The sequence below is a fragment of the Pelophylax lessonae genome (assembly GCF_965119305.1).
Source record: "Pelophylax lessonae genome assembly, chromosome: 11".
Lineage (NCBI taxonomy): Eukaryota > Metazoa > Chordata > Amphibia > Anura > Ranidae > Pelophylax > Pelophylax lessonae.
The window spans coordinates 225,367,456-225,387,866 of NC_138778.1; the positions used below are offsets into that span (position 1 = coordinate 225,367,456).

The window sequence follows — 20,411 nt, forward strand, 5'->3', positions numbered from 1 at the left end:
TGACCCATACAAGTCTATTTCATTCACAACATAGCTGTGCTTGTCTGTGCTCAGTGTGTGTGACGTGTATGACATCATAGTGGGCACATAGATTACATATTATGTTTTATAAATAGTACAATGTCAGTCTTCCCGTGTTTACCCATTAATTATTCTGAATTTTATTCTATTGTTTTTTTTTTCTCATTCATATTTTATATATTTGTTTTTTTATAGTGGAATTTTGTGAGAATTTTTTCCCCATTTCTAATAATTTCATAAATATAATAAAGTCAATTTTCTGATATTTAATTTTAACCACTTCCGGAGTGGAAGATTTCCCCCTTTAACCACTTTACCACCGGAGGATTTTGCTGTCTTACGTCTGGGCCACTTTTTGCGATTCGGCACTGTGCGACTTTACCTGACAATTGCGCGGTCGTGCGACGCCGTACCCAAATGAATTTGACATTCTTTTTTCCCCACAAACAGAGCTTTCTAATGGTGGTATTTGATCACCTCTGTGATTTTTACTTTTTGCGCTATAAACAAAAAAAGAGTGTAAATTTTGAATATTTTTCACATTTTTTTCTAAGAAATTACCCCCCAAAAAAAATTAAAAATCTAAATTTTTAAAAAATTTTGGCCAATTTGCCATCTACTACCTATGTTTGGTAAAAAAAAAAAATCACAATAAGCGTATTTTGATTGGTTTGCGCAAAAGTTATTGCGTTTACTAACTAAGGGAAAGATTTTTGTCATTTTTGGTGTTTTTTTTTAATGCGTAATGGCGGAGATCTGCAATTATTTTTTGCGGTACTGCAACATTGCGGCGGACAGATCGGACCCTTGACTGACATTTTTGACACTTTTGGAGGTACCAGTGACATTACTGCAGTAATCAGTGCTATACATATGCACTGTTACTGCAAAATGACACTGGCAGGGAAGGGGTTAACTTTATTGGGGAAGGAGGGGTTAAGTATGTCCCTAGGGGCGTGCTTCTAACTGTCATTGAACATGGCTACTGGTGTAGGAACAGTGATCAACGGTCCTACATAGTAGAACCGTATGATCACTATTCCTACACAGGGGAGAATGACAGGCGGCTGTGTTTACATTGGCCGCCTGCCTTTCTCCCTCTCCACCGACGATCGCCGAGTGACTGGCAGACATCGGGTCCGCCGGTCACACGCACGGACTTTCTAGGGAACGAGCCGGGGGGGGGGGCGCGCGCTCGCCCGCTATTGGCTCACAAACTAGTGACAGGCAAGTGACGTACCGGTACGTCACTTTGCCTGGCCGGGGCTGACCGCCGCAGTATATGTACTTGCGGCGGTCGACAACCGGTTAAAATATTGTTTTTTGTAATGGAATTCTGGGAGGATTTTTTTCCCATTTCCCATAATTTCATAAATATATCATAAGGTCAGTTTTCTGAAATTTCATTTTAACCACTTCTGGACCGGAAGATTTCCCCCTTAATGACCAGGCCATATTTTGCGATTCGGGACTGCGTGACTTTAACGGACAATTGCGCGGTCGTGCGACGCTGTACCCAAATAAAATTGATGTCCTTTTTTTCCCACAAATAGAAGATTTCTTTTGGTGGTATTTGATCACCTGTGCGATTTTTTTTTTTTTTTTTTTGTGCTATAAAAAAAAAAGAGCGACAATTCTAAAAAAAAAAAAAAAAAAAAAAAAACTATGTTTCTCATTCTGTTATATAACATTCCCAAAAAAGAAAAATTAAAAATCAAAAATTTTCATCCTTTTAGGCCAATTTGTATTCTGCTACATATTTTTGGTAAAAAAAAATCCCAATAAGTGTATATTGATTGGTTTGCGCAAAAGTTATCGCGTCTACAAACTAGGAGAAAGATTTATGTCATTTTTATTTATTTATTCATTTTTTACTAGTAATGGCGGCGATCAGCGATTCTTAGCAGGACTGCGACATTGCGGCGGACAGATCGGACCCCTGACCGTCATTTTTGACACTTTTGGGGGGACCAGTGACATTACTACAGTAATCAGTGCTAAAAACATGCACTGTTACTGTAATAATGACACTGGCAGGGAAGGGGTTAACCTAGGGGTGATCAAAGGGTTAAGTGTGAGCCTAGGGTGGTGTTTTCTAACTGTGGGGGGGGAGGGTCTTGTGGAATGATAATAGAGACCATAGAGAGCGCGCACGCCCCCCCAGCACCACTACCGCGAACCAACGTACCAGTACGTCGATTCACGCAGCTGAGCCAGCCTGCCTCAGTATATTTTTCGCGGGCGGTCGGCAACGGCAAGTCGTGAATTATAAGGTACATTTTCTAATATTTCCCAAGGTAATCTAAGGTCAGTCTTCTCCATTCTCTCCCTTTTCCAGTATAATGTGAGGTAAAATTGCCCCTCTTTTCTGTATTATTTGAGGTGAATTTTTTCCCATTTCTCAGTATATTGTGAAGTAAAATTTCTCCCATTTCCCAGTATATTGTGAGGTAGATTTTCTCCTCTTTCCCAGTAAATTGTTAGGTGAATTTTATCACATTTCCCAGTATAATGTGAGTTAAAAATTCTCCCATTTTTCAAGTATTTTGTGAGGTAAAATTTCTCCCTTTTCCCATTATAATGTGAGGTAAAATTTCTCCAATTTCCCAGTATAATATGAGGTAAAATTTCTTCCTTTTCCCATTATAATGTGAGGTAAAATTTCCTAAATTTTCCAGTATTTTGTGTGATACAATTTCCCAGTATATTGTGTGGTACAATTTCCCAGTATATTGTGTGGTACAATTTCCCAGTATATTGTGTGGTACAATTTCCCAGTATATTGTGTGGTACAATTTCCCAGTATATTGTGTGGTAAAATTTCCCAGTATATTGTGAGGTAAAATTTCTCCCATTTCCAAGTATATTGTGAGGTAAATTTTGTTATCTTTCCAGTATATTATGAGGATAACTTCTCCCATTCCCAGTATAATATGAGGTAATATTTCTCCCATTTCCTGGTATAATAAGAAGTAACATTTCTGACATTTCATTTTGGATATAAGGTACATTTTCCCAAGGTAATGTAAGATCAGTCTTCTCCATTCTCTCCCTTTTCCAGTATAATCTGAGGCAAAATTTCTCCCATTTCCCAGTATATTGTGAGATAAAGTTTATCCCATTTCCCAGTATACTGTGAGGTAAAATTTCTTCCATTTTCCAGTATATTAATAGGTAAAATGTTTCCAATTTCCCAGTATATTGTGAGGTAAAATTTCTCCCATTTCCCAGTATATTGTGAGGCAAATTTTCTTGCCTTTCCAGTATCTTGTGAGGCAAATTTCTCCCATTTCCCTGTATAATGTGAGGTAAAATTTCTCCTATTTTCCAGTAAATTGTGAGGTAAAAATTTCTCAACATTCCTGTATATTGTGAGGTGGATTTTCCCACATTTCACAGTATATTGTGAGATAAAATATCCTCTTTTACAAAGTATAATGAGAGATAATTTTTTTCCATTTCTCAGTATAATGTGAGGCAAATTTCTCCCATTTCCCAGCATATTGTAAGGTAAATTTTCTTCCATTTCCCAGTATAATGCGAGGTAAAATTTCTTCCCTTTCATGTATATTGTGAAGTGAAATTTAACCCATTTCCCAGTATAATGTGAAGTAAAATTTCTTCCATTTCCCAGTACAATGTGAGGTAGAATTTCTCCCTTTTTTTTGTATATTGTGAGGTGAATTTTCTCCTATTTCCCAATTTAATATGAGGTAAAATTTCACCCATTTCCCAGAATAATCTGAAGTAAAATTTCTCAAATTTCCCTGTATATTGTGAGGTAAAATTGCTCCCCTTTTCTGTATATTGTGAGATGAATTTTCTCCCATTTCCCAGTATAATGTGAGATAAAATTTCTCTCATTCCCCAGTATGTTGCGAGGTAACATTTCTCCCACTTTCCCAGTATTATGTGAGGTAAAACGTCTCCCATTTCCCAATATATTGTGAGGTAAAATTTCTCCCATTTCCCAGTATAATGTAAGGTTAAGTTTCTCCCATTTTTTTGTATATTGTGAGGTGAATGTTCTTTCATTTCCCAGTATAATAATGTGTGGTGAATTTTCTCTAATTTCCCAGTATAATGTGAGGATAAATTTGTTCCCTTCCCTGTATATTGTGAGGTGAATTTTCTCCCATTTCCCAGTGTATTATGAGGTAACATTTCTCCCATTTTCCAGTATAATGTGAGGTAAAATTCCTCCCCTTTCCTGTATAATGTAAGGTAAATTTTCTCCCATTTCCGTGTATAACGTGAGGTAAAATTTCTCCTATTTCCCAGTATAATGTGAGGTAACATTTCCCCCATATCCCAATATAATGTGAGGTCAAATTTCTCCAATTTCCCATCATAATGTGGAGTAATATTTCTCCCATTTCCCAGTATAATATGAGGTATATTTTCTCCCATTTCTCAGTATAATGTGAGGGGAAATTTCCACCATATCCCAGTATAATGTTAGGTACAATTTCTCGCATTTCCCAGTTTATAGCGTGGTAAAATTTCCCAGGATATAAGAAGGTAACATTTCTCTCATTTCCCAATATATTGTGACATAAAATTTCTCCCATTTTCCAGTATATTTTGAGGTGAATTTTCTCATATATCCCAGTATATTGTGAGGTAGATTTTCTCCTCTTTCCCAGTAAATTGTTAGGTGAATTTTTATCACATTTCCCAGTATAATGTGAGATAAAATTTCTGCTATTTCCCTTTATAATGTGAGGGAAAATGTCCCCTATATCCCAGTATAATGTGAGGTGATTTTACCTCTCATTATACTCGGAAATGGGAGAAAATTCACCACACAGTATAATGTGAGGTAAAATTTCTCGCATTTCCCAGTATATTGCGAGGTACAATTTCTCCCTTTCCCTTGTATAATGTGAGGTAAATTTTCTAAAAATTCCTGTATATTGTAAAGGTGGATTTTCTCCCATTTCCCCGTACAATGTGAGGTATAATTTCCCCCATATCCCAGTATAATGTGAGGTAAAATTTCACCCATTTCCCAGTATAATCTGATGTAAAATTTCTCCAATTTCCCAGTATAATGTGAGGGTAAAATTTCTCCAATTTCCCAGTATTATGTGAGGTAAAATTTCCCCAGCAACCAATATGCGCTTATTGGGATTTTGTTTTTTACCAAAAATATGCAGCAGAATACAAATTGGCCTAATGCTGGTCATACCCTAGCCGAAAAATCGTTTGAACTAATTTTCGAAAAAGGAAACACACGGCCGCGAGAGCAGAAAATGGAGCCATCATGTAATGACCGAATTTTGAATGATAAATCCTTCAATGGACATAAATGAATCAGTTTTTCATTAATTTTGTCACATATGCCGGGTGCAAACAGTTGGGGCGAGAAACACCTTTCAATTCATCGTTCGCTCGACAGAATTTTCCAAACTGTTCCTTCGATTTTTCAGCTCTGAAAAGTTAAAAACAATTTTCTATTTCTGCCAGAAAAAAAAAAAAAGAACGAACGAACCAAATGACAGATTTTCAAATGATTTTTCAGCTAGTATATGACCAGCATAAGGCTGGCCGTACATGGGTCGAATTTTGAAAGAATTTTTATTTTAAATCTTATCTAAGAATTTTCGTTCGAATTTCGCACCATTGGTGGGCTGCAGCAACGGCAGATTTTTGTGCGGTCATCGAAATTTGAGTGATCGGGCATGTTGGAATTTATTTGAAAAAAGAATGATTTTCTAATCAATGATGGGAGAATAATGAAAGAAATATAACTGAAAAAGAAATGCACATGATTGCAAGAAAAGAAAATTCCCAGAAAGAAAAGAAGATTCCGGGCCACGAAAAATTCTTTTCTGTAGCAATATGAGGTGAAATTGAAGGCTTGGTTGGTCGAATTTCGAAATCAATGGTGGCATCATCAGGTCACAAAACGCACAAAACTTCTGAATTGCTAAAGAATATTGTTTCGAAATTCGACCCATGTATGGCCAGCCTAAATTTATGAAGAAATTCGATTTTTTTCCATTTTTTTTTATTGGATATGCATTATAGCAGAAAGTAAAAAATATTGTTTATGTTTTCAAAATTGACGCTTTTTTTTTTTGTTTATAGCAAAAAAAAATAAAAACCGCAGAGGTGATCAAATACCAGCAAAAGAAAGCTGACACCCTGTGACGGAGTTGGAAATGACGAAACACGTCAGGGCGTGGCTACATGGCAACTGGATCTGATGTCAAGACGGTGACCCAGGAAGTGCGGTGGGAGGGGATGGTGAGACCCCAATACCGAGGCACTCGGCATGCTAATGCTTTAAATGTGATATTGCTGTGATGTAAGTGCAATACCTTTAACCACTTAAAGTGGAGTTACAGTCCCCAAATCAAATATTTTTTTAAACACCGCTGGAATTTGATCAACTTTATATACTACATTTATCTGGAGTCTATAGTGTATTCCTTTTTGTTTCAGTTTAAATATAGAACAACTACCTTGATCTCAGAAGCTGGCAAGGTCCATGTCAACTGTGGGCATCTGAAGCCCTCTATTATCTCTTTCCGGGATTCGATGCAGCTGCCTACCCAGCATGCACCTCCCAGCATATTTATTTATATATATATATATATATATATATAGATATAGATATATATATATTTAGCAAGGACTCTGGAGAATAAAATGGCGGTCGTTGAAATATTGTTTGTCACGTGGTATTTGCACAGTGGTCTTTCAAATTTTTTGGGAAAAAATAAATTTCACTGAAATTGAAAAAACCTAAACAGTAAAGTTAGCCAATTTTTTTGTATATTGTGAAAGATGATGTCACGCCAAGTAAATAGATACCTAACATGTTATGCTTTAAAATGGCGTACACTCGTGGAATAGCGAGAAACTACGGTACTTGAAAGTCTCCATAGGTGACTCTTTAAACATTTTTAATGATTACCAGTTTAGTTTTACAGAGGAGTTCTAGTGGTAGAATTAGTGCTGTTGCTCCGATAATCGCGGCGATACCTCACAAGTGTGATTTGAACACTGTTTACATTTGCGGGCGTGACTTACGTAATGCGTTTAGTGTTAAGGGTGAGCTCACAGGGACAGGGGCGTTTTAAAAAAACATTTTTTTTCCTATTTATTTTATTTATTTATTTTTTTAACACTGTTCCCTAAAAAAAAAAAACACACAATCTGCATTTTTCAATACCGTCAGTTTTTTAAAGCCACATGCTGGTTGATTGGGTCTCCTGGTGAGACGGGAGACCAGGGCAGAGCGGTGGAAGGCGGCAGGAGGGGGGGGGTCCCCTCCCGTTCCTTGTGATAATGATCGAGTGGCTGCTGAGACGCATCGGTGGTTATCACCAGAAAGCCGACCGCCGGCTCTATAAAAGCGGTACCGGGTTGATGCCTGCAGCTGCATGTCATCCCGCTACAACCACTTCTGCAAGCCGACGTACAGGTACAGGTATGTCAGTTTGCGGGAAGTTGTTAACTTCTTCCCGTCCGCGCTATAGCCAAAAGACAGCTACAGCGCAGACCTAAATTGCCAGGAGGGCATCCATGCGGCTCATTCTGTGATCAGCGAGTCCATGAGACTCGGCCTATCAAAGATCGGAGTGAGGGGCGGGTCTCGGCCCCTTACCACGTGATTAGCTGTCAGCCAATGACAGCTACGTGATGTTAACAGCAGCCTGAAAGCAGCTTTTTCTTTCTCCTCACACTGTCAGCAGTATATACATTGCAAACTGCTGGCTGGTACTGCTGGTGGGTACTGCTGGCGGTTGCTGCTGGTGGGTACTGCTGGTGGGTGCTGCTGGTGGGTACTGCTGGTTTTGGTACTGCTGGTGGGTACTGCTGGCGGGTACTGCTGGTTTGGTACTACTGGCGGGTACTGCTGGTGGGTACTGCTGACGGGTACTGCTGGTTTGGTACTGCTGGTTTGGTACTGCTGGTTTGGTACTGCTGGCGGGTACTGTTGGTGGGTACTGCTGGTTTTGGTACTGCTGGTGGGTACTGCTGGTGGGTACTGCTGGTTTGGTACTGCTGGCCGGTACTGCTGGTTTGGTACTGCTGGTGGGTACTGCTGGTTTGGTACTGCTGGCGAGTACTGCTGGTAGGTACTGCTGGCGGGTACTGCTGGTTTGGTACTGCTGGTGGGTACTGCTGGCGGGTACTGCTGGTTTGGTACTGCTGGTGGGTGCTGCTGGTGGGTACTGCTGGTTTTGGTACGGCTGGTGGGTACTGCTGGAGGGTACTGCTGGCTTGGTACTGCTGGCGGGTACTGCTGGCCTGGTACTGCTGGTGGGTACTGCTGGCGGGTACTGCTGGTGTGGTACTGCTGGTGGGTACTGCTGGCGGGTACTGCTGGTTTGGTACTGCTGGTTTGGTACTGCTGGTGGGTACTGCTGGTTTCGTACTGCTGGTTTCGTACTGCTGGTAGGTACTGCTGGCGGGTACTGCTGTTTTGGTACTGCTGGTGGGTACTGCTAGCAGGTACTGCTGGTTTGGTACTGCTGGTGGGTACTGCTGGCGGATACTGCTGGTTTGGTACTGCTGGTTTGGTACTGCTGGCGGGTACTGCTGGTAGGTACTGCTGGTTTGGTACTGCTGGTGGGTACTGCTGGCGGGTACTGCTGGTTTGGTACTGCTGGTGGGTACTACTGGCGGGTACTGCTGGTTTGGTACTGCTGGTGGGTACTGCTGGTGGGTACTGCTGGTTTGGTACTTCTGGCGGGTACTGCTGGTTTGGTACTGCTGGTTTGGTACTACTGGCGGGTACTGCTGGTGGGTACTGCTGGTTTGGTACTGCTGGCTCCTCTGGAAAACAAAAGGAGTGTGACAGGAGCGGCGCTGCAGGAAGCATGAGGCTGCTGTAGAAAGCAAAGCCAATGCTTCCTGTATGGCTCCTCTCACAGGCGGAGTACATTTGATATCACTCTGCCTGTGACAGGAGTTGGAACTATACAGGAAGCATCAGCTCCGTTCTTTACAGTAAGGGCTGCTGCGGCTGACAGCCGGAATATTGCGCGGCACTTGCCATTGTCAGGGAGCCACAGCCCAAATGCGGGAGACTCCAGCACCTCGCAGGAGACTTGGGATGTCTGAGAGCAAATGGCAACAGCATCTGGTGAGCTTTATTCCTAAAGCACTGATCAGTTCGGTGGGGGATTTATGGTGTACTATTTGGATCTCTATGATACACTGTTTTTTTTTTCCACATATTTGGACTTGAGTTTGCACTGTATATATGTCATATTTTATATGGACACTTATTACAATATTTTTTTGCTTTTTATTTATTTTCACAAGTTTTGTATTTGATTTATTCACAATATTGCACTATTGAGAAATTTTATTAGGGTACAGCGTTGTACGACCGCACAATTGTTAGTTAAAATAGCGCAGTGTCGTATCCCAAAAAATGGCCTGGTCATGAAGGGGGAAAAACCTTCCGGAGGGCAAGTGGATAATATTTTCTCCTCTTTCCCAGTATATTGTGAGGTAAAATTTCTCCCATTTCCCAGTATAATACTAGCTCATTATGCCTTTGTCTTGCAGGTTTTTTTTTTTTTTCTAAGAGTTTACTACCGCTTTAAGAGAGCTGAGTGAAGTCATTACAGATGAGTGGAGTAGAGTAGAGTAGAAAGGAAAAACTCAGTGCTCTCGAAGATGACGAAGCTATATCCCTTTAGGGGAAAGAGGTGAAACACCTGGAGTCTTCCCCTCTCGTTGATGTGGCTGTGATGAGGCTTGTCAAGCATGTGACCCTCCCGTTGGAGGATACAGTTTCATTCAAGGACCCTCTGGACAGGCGGATTGACTCCGACCTCAAGCGAGTCCATTTGACAGCTGGCATGGCCTGCAAGCCTGCCCTAGCCCTAGCCGCAATATCCAAAGAAATGGAGATATGGGCAGACAGCATGGATGAAACCCTTAGGGGTGACTCAGAAGAGGTGGCTAGAAGTTCTCCTATTCAGGAGCTGAAGATGGCCTCGGCCTTCCTGGGGGAGGCTTCCATCGACATCATCTGCCTGTTGGCTCCGATTATGCTCTCCTCGGTCACTGCCAAGCGTACCCTCTGGCTCCAGCCTTGGGTTGCTGACCCTGCTTCCAAGCAGGTGTGGTGCCGTATTCCCTTTGACAGCTCTTCCCTCTTTGGGAATAAGTTAGGTAATGCCATAGCTTGAGCCACGGGCGGTAGGTCAGGGTTCCTTCCTCAGGACCAGCGCCTTCTGAATCAGAGACAGGCTCAACCCAGGAAGCAGGTCCCAGATCGTGCCAGGGAGGCACGTAGCTTTAAGCCCGGTAAGGAGTTTGGGAGAAGATGGAAATCAAGGCATTCTTACTTTCGGAAACCTCCCAAGAGTGGCTCCTCTGGGGATCGAGAGGCCTTTTGAGATTGGGCCCGCTCAGGCATGTCAGGTGGGGGCTCGTCTAGTACACTTTCGACATGTCTGGGCAGCTTCAATTCGGGATTTCTGGACCTTCAGAACAGTCTCTTCCGGACATGCTTGGGCTTTCAGCACCGCTTCCATTCTCAGGTTCATTCCTACCTCCCTTCCTCCTTCAGCAGTAAAAAGACAGATTCTTCTGTCCTATGTGGAATCCCTGGTGTCTCAGGGTGCCGCCGTTCCCGTCATGGTAGACGAACGGGGGCAAGGAATCTATTCTCCTCTCTTCATGGTACAGAAGAAGAAGAGCTCTTGGAGACCCATCATAGATCTTACCCATCTGAATCAATTCATCAAGCCAGAAAAGTTCAAGATGGAGACACTGCTGACAATCCAGTAGGCAGTCCAGCTGAGAGATTGGCTAGTGTCAATAGATCTGAAAGACACGTATTTCCACATTCCTTTTGTAAGGGATTTCCAGCAGTTTCTCCGGTTTGCCATTGATCAGTCTCACCTACAATTCACTTGTCTCCCCTTGGGCTTTTCACATCGCCTTGGACGTTTTCAAAAGTCTCGTTGGCTGTCATAGCCCTGTTGAACATCAGAGGTATTCGGCTCCATTACTTGGACGACCTTCTCTTTCTGTCACGAGATAATGGTCAACTGATGGAACACCTGGGTCAAGTTATCTCCACTCTCCAGGAATTCTAGTGGCTCCAAAATCTAGAGAAGAGTAATTTGGTTCCCACGCAGTCAGTTTTTCTCGGGGCCCTGTTCGACACAGCAAAAGACTCCATATCGCTGCCCGAGGAGAAAATTCTGGTGGCCTGAGACAGGATACTTCTTGCTCTTTCTTCCTCCCATCTCCGTGCCTGGAAGTGTCTGAAGGTCATTGGAACAATGGTCCACGCAGCCCCCATGGTGAAATGGTCCTTGTGGAGAATGCGGCCCTTCCAGAGGGGTTTTCTCCAGCAGTGGAAAGCAGTAGACCTGGGTCAATGCATTTTGCTAACCCCATCCATGAGGGTGGGTTTTCACTGTTGGCTCCGGCGGAAGAATTCACTCAATTGTCACTCCATAGACCCAGTTTCATGGATCATGGTGACCTCGGATGCCAGCAATATGGGTTGTGCTGCCCACTGTCTCTCGGAAATAGCTCAGGGCAGGTGGGACTTTTCCCCTTGGGGGATAGTTTCAAACGTCCTGGAACTCCGGGCTACGCTTCGGGGGCTTCAAGCCTTCAGCCATCTAACAACGGGATCCTCAGTGATGCTCAGGTTGGACAACACGTCGGCTGTGGCATACATAAGTAAACAAGGGGGAACCAGCAGTCTCTCTCTGCTGCGAGAAGTAGAGCCGATCATGTACAGGCGGACTTCCTCTCTCAAGTCTGCCTAGACAACAATGAATGGGCTCTCCACAAGGAAGTCTTTGAGTGGATTCTGGCCCTGGGGATCTTTCCAGAGGTTGACCTGTTTGCGTCCCCCTGCAACAAGTTACAAAAGTATTATTCGAGGTTCCGAGATCCCCAAGCCCAAAGGGTGGACGCCTTCACGGACCAATGGATGTTCTGCAGAGCCTATGCCTTCCCTCCAGTTCCAGTGGTTCTCCAGTTCCTGCGGAGACTCAGGACAGAAGCGGCAGAGATAGTGGCCTGGTTCCCTCTTCTGATGCTACTCAGTGTTCGGGATCCGACCTGCCCCTCAGACCGGATCAGTTGTCACAGGGCTCTATTCTACATCTTTGCCCAGCTCATCTGCACCTGAAGGTCTGGTTTTTGAGAGGGGAAGGCTGCAGGCTCTAGGCTGCCATGAGGAAGTCATACCCACGTTCCTGAACGCCAGGAGGAAAACAACTAACAGGGTCAAGTTCTTCCACCCCAAACTCGCTCATCCATGTCTTTATGGACCGTGCTTTGTGCACTGGTGTGCAGTCATGTTGGAACAGAAGGGGCCATCCCCAAACTGTTCCCACAAAGTTGGGAACATGAAATTGTCCAAAATGTCTTGGTATGCAGATGCCTTAAGAGTTCCCTTCACTGGAACTAAGGGGCCAAACCCAACCCCTGAAAAACAACCCCACACCATAATCCTCCCTCCACCAAATGATTTGGACCAGTGCACAAAGCAAGGTCCATAAAGACATAGATGTGTGAGTCTGGGGTAGAGGAACTTGACCGACCTGCACAAAGTCCTGACCTCAACCAGGGTGGGCCAACTCAATATTAAACCCTAGGGACTGAGACTGGGATGCCATTAAAGTTCATGTGTGTGTAAAGGCAGACGTCCCAATAATTTTGGTATTATAGTGTATCTCCCCAACACAGTTCCTTGCGCTAAACCACAAGCATTAGGAAAAAAACAAAAAGGAAAAAATGCATTACTAGTTTCTTGTCCTTTACTCCCTCTTGTGGTAACAAAAGTAAAGGACACCCTATTAGTCTTAATGTGTTAGTTAACCTTTTTTATTTATAACAGTTTATTACCTATACAGTAAAATCTTGTATTGCAAGAATAATTTGTTCTGGAAACATGCTTGTAATCCAAAGCACTCTTATATCAAAACGACTTTCCCCGTAAGAAATAATGGAAACTCAGATGATTCATTCCACAACCATTTATTCTTAAATCCGTCAGTTTATAGTCCATATAAAAAATTATAGCACTGTGATAGGTTGTGTAAGCAAAAAATGTCCATCCACAAATAGCGTCTCCACAAGGGGATTAGAAGCAAAATCCAGCAGGAACTACAGAGTATAAAAGAGAAGAGAGGCACCTCTGTGTAGCAATATAGTTACATTTAATGAAGATTTAACCTTTAGCAACTCACATGGTTGATGATTAAAAGAGGCACATCTAAGTATGCAGGCATCCGGGGTAAAGCTGTCCACATAGACCATCCTCCGCACTGCTGGCTCTCACCGCCGTCAGTCTGCAGTCATGACTGGGAAGACTACCCTGCAGTAGAGCGATCTGAAAGCGAGGCTTGAAGCGCTCGTGGAGCGCAGCGTGGAAGGGATGACGTCAATGGCAGTGCGGAGGACAGTCTATGTGGACAGCTTTACCCCGGATGCCTGCATACTACTACTACTACTACTACTTTTGCCTGTTTTAATCATCAACCATGTGAGTTACTAAATGTTGTACCTTCATTAAATGTAACTATATTGCTACACCTAGAGGTGCCTCTCTTCTCTTTGATACTCAGTTGTGACGTGACGCTACTTGTATATAAAGACATCGCTTGTTTATCAAGTCAAAATTTATAAAAAAAAAATTGCTTGTCTTGCAAAACACTCTCAAACCAAGTTACTGTAGAGCGCTGTCAATTTACGCAGTTCCTTACATATATGTTGTACATTCACATCAGTCACTGCTAGTGATGGACGAACATCGGCCGGGGCAGTTCGCGAACGTTAGCCGCAAATTCTCTCAAATGTCCGCGAACCGCAAGTTCGCGGCGGGCCCCATTGACTTTAATGGCAGGCGAACTTTAAAAACCTTTAGGTCATATTTGCAGCCACAAAAGACTTACTAGCTGTGCACAAATAGTCCCACCACATGGACAATGTCATAACAGAAGTATTGCAATTGGAAAAGTTGCCCTAAAAAAAATGTTTTTTTTTTTCTTAAATCAGCCAGAACTGACAGCAGCCGGTAAATACATGTCAAATACATATAGGGCCCATTCACACATTCCACAATTTGGCGGAACGTTTACAGACCCATTGATTTTCAATTCCAGTCTGAAAAATTAAGCATTCACAGGATACAGAAGTAAGTGTCGGCCATAAAAGGCCTCAAAAATTAGCCCACATGGGTTTACCTGACAGCTAAGAACGTTGTATTCTGTAGCTGAAGGTACATTAGGCATTCACAGGATACAGAAGTAAGTGTCGGCCAGTATAGGCCCCAAAAATGAGCCCACATGGGTTTACCTGACAGCTAAGAACGTTGTATTCTGTGGCTGAAGGTACATTAGACATTCACAGGATAAATAAGTGTCGGCCATGAAAGGCCCCAAAAATTAGCCCACATGGGTTTACCTGACAGCTAAGAACGTTGTATTCTGTGGCTGAAGGTACATTAGGCATTCACAGGATAAATAAGTAAGTGTCGGCCATAAAAGGCCCCAAAAATGAGCCCACATGGGTTTACCTGACAGCTAAGAATGTTGTATTCTGTGGCTGAAGGTACATTAGGCATTCACAGGATACAGAAGTAAGTGTCGGCCATAAAAGGCCCCAAAAATGAGCCCACATAGGTTTACCTGACAGCTAAGAACGTTGTATTCTGTGGCTGAAGGTACATTAGGCATTCACAGGATAAATAAGTAAGTGTCGGCCATGAAAGGCCCCAAAAAGTTATCGGCTATCAGTTCCGACAAGCCAGCAGTCAAACGTTGGGCAAGAGGGTTATCCGGCATCATCATTTTTTTACGCTCCAACATTTGGGCCACGGAAGCCTGCCTTTTTCCAAAACAACATGAGGACGGCATGATGGAAGGTGGAGTGGAGGACAATTGTGAGGAGAGAGGAGAAGGAGAAGAGGCTGGATGGTGAGAGCCTGGAGTGTGTCTTTGTGGGTTCTGACGGCGTTGCTCCCTTTGGGCTCGGTAATGGGAGTTCAGGTGCCTTCTTAAGGCGGTCGTCCCTAGGTGAGTGTTGGGCTTACCGCGACTTATGTGTTGACTGCAAAGGCTGCAGATGGCAACACTGTTGTCAGTAGCGGACACATTAAAAAAGCCCACACTGGGGAGCCATGTGCCAGCGTCCTGGGATCGCCAGATGTGACATGTGACCGTACATGGTTGATGGCTCCTGATACATTTGCAGTCTGCTTTGTCCCTCCAGTGCAATGCAAGTTCCGCCTGCTTCTCCTCCCTATCTGCTGGTCCGTCTCTCCCTCTGAACTCCCCTCCTCTTCCTCTCTTGTGAGCACCCATGTGAAATCCATAGACACGTCATCATCTACGTCACCTTCCCCACCACTAACATTCCAGATCTCGGAGTAGGCAGCAACAGCGGGGACCAACCTCCTTGGGCTGATCTTGGTACTGTCATCAGACTGCTGAGTGGCGGCTGTTGCTACCTCCTATTCCTGATCCGATGCCAACAATGGCTGCGCATCGCAAATGTCTTGTGATGGATAGGAAAATAATTCCAGTGACTCCAGCGGAGGGTATATGGTGGTGGTGGTGTTGGTGGTGGCGTCTTTGGGGGTGCACACAACAGAGAGTGAAGAGGGTGCACATAGACAGGATGAGGAGGGTGCAGAAGAGGAAGGCTGAGTGATCCACTCAACCAAGTCCGGTGCGTCCTTTGACGTAATCAAACGCACCTTCTGAAACTTCACACTTTGGCTCTGGCCTACTGCTCCTGCCCTACCCCTACCACCCCTGCGTAAGGGCCTGCCTTTTCCTCTGCCTGTAATTTTTTAAATTTCCCTCCCACAAAAGTCTCTAGCGAAGCGCAGTATATGTGGAACAAGGTATATAACACCCCGCTTCAATCTGTGGTATTGGGGGGGCCACAGGTTTATCACACCAGTTCTACAAATAATTGGCTTGTAACTGTTGTCACAGTGTGTAGCACAGTTAACGCAGCAAAAGAGGCCAAATTTTTGCAGGACTAAAATACACTCTTAGGGCCCTTTCACACATGCTGTCCATTTGTCCATTTTTCATCCATCCGTTGAAGGATGAAAAACGGACATAAATGTATCTCTATGTAAAAACGGATGGCAACAGATGATGATCAGTTAACATCTGTTTTCATCCGCTTCCGTCAATGTCCGTTTTTTTGAACGGATGAATGCTCTATTTTTAATCTGTCAAAAAAATGGATCGGATGAAAAACGGATAAAAACGGATGACAACGGATGAAAAACGGATGACTATGGATGAAAAAAAGGTAGCAACTGACGAAAAAAAGGATGAAAACGGATGAAAAATGGATGGAAAATGGATGAAAAACGATGGAAAACTGATACATTTTGACGTGATGAACTGAAGTATGTGTGAAAGGGGCCTTAGAAAAGTATACTGTTAAATAACACCCCACTTCAATATGTGGTATTGGGGGGCCACTGGTTTATTACACCAGTTGTACAAAAAATTGGCCAGTGAGTTTGGAACTGTGTGTAGCAGAGTAAATGCAGCAAAAGAGGCAATATTGTTGCAGGACACAAATACACTTATACAAGTATACTCTGATAACACCCCACTTCAATATGTGGCATTGGGGGGCCACTGGTCTATCACACCAGTTATAATACCTTAAAAGTGCTTTTGTCACTGTTTGTAGCATTGCTGCAGAAACACTCAACACACCAGTCACAATGCTGCACAGTGCACAATACAAATCCACTATAATATGCTTTCTATATTACAAAGTATATTATAAGTGGATTACACCCCTATATAGTGCACTGCACACCTATAACAAATACCAGTCCTTAAAATTACTTTTGTGGACCTTAACAGAGCGATTTGTGTCACTGACGGTCTGTCCCTGGTACACACAGCAGACCTCTCCCTAAACTGACAAAAGAGATAGTACACCTATACCAAATACCAGCCCTTAAAAGTTATTTTGTGGACCTTAACAGAGCGATTTGTGTCACTGACGGTCTGTCCCTGGTACACACAGCAGACCTATCCCTACACTGACAAAAAGCAGAATGTGAAATGGCTGCCAGCTCTGGTCTATTTATAGGGTAGGGGGTATGTCCATGTGCTGCAATGTTTCAATTGGCTGTCCCGTTCCACCTGTTGGCTGTGTCCTGGGTCAAAGTTCTCCCCAATTTAAACTAATATGGCCGCCGCGAACAACGCCATGTGTTCGCAAATTCCGCGGGCTGCGAACAAGCAAATTTTGCCGCGAACCGACCGCCGGGCGAACTGCAAGGCCATCCCTAGTCCCTGCCCTTGAGGAGCTTACAATCTCCTGTCTCTAACTCACATTCATATTTACTAGGGCCAATTTAGACAGGAGCCAATGAATCTACCTGCATGTATTTGGAGTGTGGAATAAAACTGGAGTACACAGAGGAAACCAACGCAGGCACAGGGAGAGCATGCAAACTCCAGGGAGGTAGTGCCATAGTTAGGATTTGAACCAATGACCCCAGTGCTGCTAGGCAGAAGTGCTAACCACTTAGCCACTGTGCTGCCTAGGGGTCTCTGTAGATATAAACAAACAGTGCAGCTTTGACTTACAGTTAAATCTTGCTTTTACTATAGGTGTAGGCCATTTATGTATCTGCTGACATCTGGCTGAAAACCTCCCAGAGATGGCGTCATCCTATCCTGCGTTGTTGCTAAGGCATTGTTAAAGTGATTGTAAAGGCAGGAGGTGTGTTCTATGCATTAAAATAAAAAAACCTTCTGTGTACAGCAGCTCCCCTAATACTTACCTGAGTCCACCTCATTCCAGCGATGTTGCACAAGAGGTTCAGCTTTCCAGCACTCCCCCTCCTCATTGGCTCAGACAGCTGCAGGCGCCATTGGCTCCTAGAGTCGTCAATCAAAGTCAGTAAGCCAATGAGGAGAGAGGAGGCAGGCCAGACTGTGGCTCCGTGTCTGAATGGAAACACAGAGCAGCAGCTTGGCTTGGGTGCCCCCATAGCAGGCTACTTACTGTGGGGGGCACTTGGCAGGAGGGAGGGGCCAGAAGCACCACCTGAGAAGAGGGGGATCGGGGCTGCTCTGTGAAAAAACATTACACAGAGCAGGTAATTATAACGTGTTTTAAACAGAAAACAAACAGACTTTAGTATTACTTTAACCACTTCCCTACGCCGGCAGGAACCTTTTATCCTTCCGGGCGGGCATGATATGAAGAATTAGGCATACTCACTGACAAAGAAGCTAAATACCTACTTCCGTCCTCATCTAAGACACCAGTGATGTACTACCTCCCGAAGATCCACAAAAAACTGGAGAAGCCTCCGGGCAGACCCATCATTAGTGGGGTAGATTCCCTTTTCTCCAGACTGGGAGAGTACCTGGACAAATATCTCCAATCCTTAGTACCAAAAGGGAAATCCTACCTAAAGGACAGTGCGCAACTTATTAGGGAACTACAAAACCTTGAAGTAGATGAACAGTGTTTTTTAGTAACAGTGGATGCCAATTCACTGTATACTAGCATTAAGCAAAAGGATGGTCTGAAAGGGGTGAAAAAAGCACTACATCTGGATTCAGATTTTAAACAAACACAGATTAAATATATTTTAGAGGGGTTACAATTGGCCATGTCCCACAATTATTTCTGGCACTCAAAGGATTTCTATGTCCAAACCAAGGGAGTGGCGATGGGAGCGAGATACGCACCAAGCGTAGCAAACTTATTTATGAACCTGTTGGAAGAGGAACTTATTTACTCCACCCATAGACCACACCTGAGCTTCTACCGTAGATATATAGATGATATCTTTATGATATGGAAAGGACCCCAAGATACACTAGACACCTTTATTAATGAACTAAATAACAATCAATACGGCATCAAATTCACGGGACATCAGGATCCAACACAAGTAGACTTTTTAGACTTACAAATTTTTAAAGACAATGGGAAACTGAGCACGCGCACTTTTTTCAAACCAACAGATAAAAACGGGTATATCCCTACATCTAGTTGTCACCATCCTAAGTGGAAACATAATATACCCAAAGGACAATACATGCGACTGAGAAGAAATTGCGGAAAAATCGAAGAGTATGACATACAAGCAAATACACTCACCGAGAAGTTTATCGAAAAAGGATATAATAAGAAAATACTGGAGACCACAAAGGAGAAAGTTAGAAATATGAAGAGAGACGAATTACTAAAAGAAAAACCTAGAGATAAAAATAACACATTTGATATGGCCTTTATTACCGGTTTTAACCAGCAACACAGACAAATGGAGAAAATCGTCAAAAAATACTAGCCGATTTTGAAAACAGACAGGACGCTAGCAAAAATCCTACCCAGTCAACCGAAGTTCATATACCGAAAAGCACCAGCACTTAGAAACAGGTTAGTCCACAATGTGGTGGACCCACCCAAATCTATAAAAATTTTTCCAGACTTAAAAGGATTCATAAGATGCAGGAAATGCTTAGCATGCAAAAACAACACAACACAACCAAGGAAGATGACAGAATTCAGATCTTGTTTTAACAAACGAAAGTTCAAGATCAATGAACTAATTACCTGCTCCAGTACACATGTGACATATGTCATAGAGTGCCCATGTCACAAACAATATGTGGGGAGAACCACAAGGCCATTGTATGTACGCATTAGAGAGCACATAAAAAATATTAAAAATGGCTTCCCTAAACATGGCCTTTCAAGACATTTTCTTGAAACACATAACAAAAACCCAAAAGGTCTATTATTTTACGGCATCGATACCATCAAAGCCCACTGGAGGGGAGAGAACAAAACTAGGAAGATCTCGAAAAATGAAACGAAGTGGATATTCCAATTAGAATCACTCCAGCCTGGGGGACTGAATCTTGACGTAGACCTTAACTGCTTTATTTCCAATCACTAAGAAATTTTAAGTCTAAGCCACCTGCATATCCTCCATATGATAGATATATATTAGGTCACAGTACATACACAAACATGGGTACCCTGTCTTTTATATATTTTAGATATATTTTACATATTTCCATATATATATACATTTTTCATACTTTTATCTCTCTATAGAATTTTTTAACACACACACTAAGATATCTATCCAGCGACATTTTTGAATTGTGGATTTAAGCAAAAAGGCTAATAGGCCCATACACGGTTTTTTGAGACTCCTAAACAACAGGATTAACTATGAGGTTATAGTGATGATTTTATACATATACATTGTTAGACATGGGTTTGTTTTATGACGGTCCTTATATATGCATATGAATGTAAAGATCATATATCTGATCATGATATATTAGTCGTTCTGCTACAAGATACATATACGTATTAATTAAGTGTTGAGTGCTTACCAGACCACCGGTTATATTATATAT

The 20,411-nt window shown here is 42.9% G+C and overlaps 1 protein-coding gene across 1 annotated transcript in view; it reads right to left on the reverse strand.

Annotated features, from left to right (window-relative positions):
- Window positions 1-20,411, reverse strand: part of BCAS4 (breast carcinoma amplified sequence 4) — a 1,047,728-nt gene that overhangs the window by 953,753 nt on the left and 73,564 nt on the right. The gene's annotated exons all lie outside the window — the stretch shown is intronic.